This window comes from Lactuca sativa, chromosome 3, assembly GCF_002870075.4.
Source record: "Lactuca sativa cultivar Salinas chromosome 3, Lsat_Salinas_v11, whole genome shotgun sequence".
Taxonomy (NCBI): domain Eukaryota; kingdom Viridiplantae; phylum Streptophyta; class Magnoliopsida; order Asterales; family Asteraceae; genus Lactuca; species Lactuca sativa.
The window spans coordinates 106,155,177-106,159,012 of NC_056625.2; the positions used below are offsets into that span (position 1 = coordinate 106,155,177).

General features: G+C 45.2%; 1 long non-coding RNA gene across 1 annotated transcript; it reads right to left on the reverse strand.

The window, feature by feature from the left end:
- Positions 1 to 537: 537 nt before the first annotated feature.
- On the reverse strand, positions 538 to 1,366 carry LOC122197047 (uncharacterized). The gene is made up of 2 exons (XR_006189828.2): positions 1,125 to 1,366; positions 538 to 1,042 (listed from the first exon to the last, which is right to left on the reverse strand). It is a non-coding gene; the product is annotated as an uncharacterized LOC122197047 (long non-coding RNA).
- Positions 1,367 to 3,836: the final 2,470 nt, after the last annotated feature.

Consider the following 3,836-nt stretch of genomic DNA (forward strand, 5'->3'; position numbering starts at 1 on the left):
AGCCCCTTACACGGGCCTTACCCTAGGCCCATTAAATTATTCTAGTCAAATTGCTTGACTTTGGATGAACCATTAATAACCTGATCATCAAGGCCCAAAAGGAAGGCCCAACAATAAACCCAAGTGAAATTAGGGTTTCCCATAAAATGATGATTAGGGTTAAGTTTCCTACTTAACCCATTAAGGGCTTAATCCATTAAGTCCATTATCGCTTAGATTAATCTTTGCGAAAGTTTATTATCTAATATCTCAAGTTATTAAATAATTCTCGTGTGCTTCCCGATTAATTCTCAAAAATTAGAGTTTAATTGGCATTAGTGTTTTCCAACGTAAAGACTAACCCATTTATTAACTTGTAGGGCTTTTAGATCAATTACGGCTTTATTGGGCCTACTAGGCCCACTAGAATGTCAGTAAGCCCATGAGGGTTTTATTAGGGTCCATTAAGGTTTTATTAAGCCCATTAAGTCTTATTAGGCCCATTAGGGCTTCCTTGGGCCCATTAGGGTTTCAAACCCTCCAGACGGATCAACACAATCAAGACAAGGCACATTGCTACCCGACACGGCGGCCGGCGGCGGCAGCCACCACCCTAAGGTGGTGGTTTTCAAGTTCTTTTCATTATTCCCTTTTTTTTACAATGTGAAATACCGAATTTATCCACACACACATACACTAAAATACACACACTAAAAACATAAACACACACAATGGTGGTTCATGGCGGCAACCACCATGGCTGGCGGCCATGGTGGTTCTCTTCTCCATTCTCCGACTACACAACCCATAAAACACGAATACTCATCCCTTGCTTGAAAAACGAACCCAAATCACCCACCTATGGTGACTGGCGACGGCAGCAGCACCCAAAACGGCGGTGGTTGCGGTGATAGCCACCACCTCACGGTGGTGGCGACTGTTCTCTTGATTCTCAGTCATGCGACCACACCCGAAACATGATCTGAAGGCTACAACTCTCCCAACTCCGCCACTATAGGTGGCCCACGATGACTGGAAACCCTAAAAAAATGGCGGCCAAAGCCTACCGTCGATCCCAGTCAACACAAACGACATCAAGTTACATAACGAACGAAGAAGAAGTAGATGGTAGCGGTGGTCCTTACCATGAGATACCTATGCTCTCACGTCCAAGACAACAACGAACGCAACTTGGTCCTTCGGTCTCGGTGGTTCCCCGGTGCACACAGCGCCTCCGTCAGCTGAGCAATGGTGGTGGCGTTTCATCGACGAGTCAGCAGGCATGACGGTGGTTGTCGGCTTTTGATGATGCAAACGGCGACTGAGGAGGTTCCCATGGTGGCGGCTACTGGAATGAAGTAAGAGGGTGACGGCTGAATAATAAGCTAAGGTTAGGGTTAAAACCGGGGGTAACGGGTTTATATACCCCAATCCCCTAAACTTGTTTCCATAATGGCAAGTTCAGCCCCTCCTTTCCATTTTCTTTAAAAAATTTGATCCAATATTTACACTTTCAACCCAATCCATGGAGATCCCTTACAATTTAAGTCCCATAAATTATCAAACAACCCCCAATATCTTAATTATGACATAATCAGCCCTTCCACATCATTTCCTTTTACATTAAATTCAAATAATTACCACGGAGCCCCTGTCTTCATAAATATTTATAAAATGAGTCCCGAACTCACACTTTTAACCCCCGACTTCTAAAAATGTGGCAATTAACTCCTCGAACCCAACACCCTGCATATATAATTATTTATTTTAGGCTACCATCCATTCATTAATTTATTTATTTATCTAATAAATAAACAGAGTATTACACAAATTGAGGAAAGACGGGGGACTCGTGAATCGACTCGTCGAGTCCGAAGAACAACTCGCCGAGTCCTAAGCATGCATATTCTATACTGACGATTCTACTCCATTTCAGAGCATCTAACTCATAGATCTAAGCTTCTAGGACAATCTGAACACATAAAGTTGCTAACTTTACATGTAACCAAGAAGGAATGAAGCTACTTCACTCAAACTCTACTATTATGGGGTCAATAAGCCAAACCAAAGCCATAGCTGCCAAAAAGGTGATCTCCTTGAGCTCCTGGAGCCCAAGAGAGGCTAGATCTGAAGTATAAATCAATTATAACGCTTTATCACAAAGGATTTGGGGTTTTTGAGCTTAATACCAACAATTTGGGGACAACCTAGATCTATTAGATCAATAAACAAGATGGAGACTTTATTACCAGAAAAGATGACCACAAAGGAGTGTGTTCTGGATCTACTTCTTCTTCCTTGAGTTCTTCAACCTTCTCCTTCTTCTACTTGTTCCAAAATGCACCAAAAGTTCCTTCACAAGGCAACAATCACTCACATACTCTTCAAGGAGGCTAGGGTTTGATAAGAACTGTTCTGAGGGTGATGGAGGTGAAGTTGGGGCGCAATAAGATGTTTAAATAGGGTGCAAACCCTTAAAATTAAGGCTTCATCCAGACAGGCGAAGTCGCCGAGTCCCAGCATATGGACTCGTCGAGTAGCCAACTCAAATTGCGTGATCATCCCGTCTCTAATCTACGAGTTAGGCTACGGACTCGTCAAGTACCCCTTAAGAAATGAAAATACTTTATTTAAATTACATACCAGAAATTGGGCGTTACAACTCTCCCCCACTTATCTTAGACTTCGTCCTCGAAGTCTGCTGTTGCTGCTGAATCTGAAAATAACTCTGGATAATGCTCCATCATATCCCCCTCGGTCTCCCACATCCACTTTGAACCCTTTCGGTGTTGCCACTGTACCTTACCAACGGAACCACCTTGTTCCTCAAGGTCTTCGTCTTCCGATCTAAGATCGCAACTGCTCTCTCGATATAATTTAGGCTGCTATCAACCTGAATATCATCCAAGGGTATAACTGTTGACTCGTCCACCAAACACTTCCTCAACTGAGAAACATGGAAAGTGTTGTGGATCTGGCTAAGCTCTGCCGGAAGATCCAACCGATAGGCAACCCGACCCACCCGGGACAAAACCCTAAAAGGACCAATGAACGTGGGGCCCAACTTCCCCCTCTTCCGAAACCTAATTACACCCTTCCAGGGTGATACCTTCAGGAGGACTATATCGCCCACCTGAAACTCCAAGTCTGAACGCCTTCTGTCGGCGTAAATCGTTTGCCGACTCTACGCAGTCTGCTACGAACATGCTGGATCAACTCTGTGGTCTTGAGCACCACCACGGTGCTCCTGATGACTCACTGACCGACCTCGCCCCAACAAATCGGGGTCCTACACTTCCTCCCGTAAATCATCTCGAAAGGAGGGCGGTCAATACTAGCGTGGTAACTGTTGTTATACGGAAATTCCGCTAGTGGAAGATACGTGTCCCAACTACCACCGAAGTCTAGGACACATGCCCGAAGCATGTCCTTGAGAGTCTGAATCGTCCTCTCACTCTGCCCGTCCGTCTGAGGGTGGAAAGCGGTGCTAAAATGAAGACAAGTCCCCATCTCGTCATGAAACCGCTTCCAGAACCTGGAAGTGAACTGGGCGTCTCGATCTAATATCACTGACTCCATGTCGTGCTACTACCTCGCGCACATAAATATCGGCTAGCTTCTCAGCCAATATACTCTCCTGAATCGGTATGAAATGTGCGCTCTTGGTCAGCCGATCCACTATGACCCAAATCGAATCAACTCCCCGTGCGGTCCTGGGAAGCTTAGTGATGAAATCCATGGTAATATCCTCCCGTTTCCACACAGGAATGTCTAACGACTGCATCTTTTCGTGGGGTCTCTGGTGCTCCGCCTTGACCTTCCTACAGGTCAGGCACCTCTCTACGTACTAGGCCACG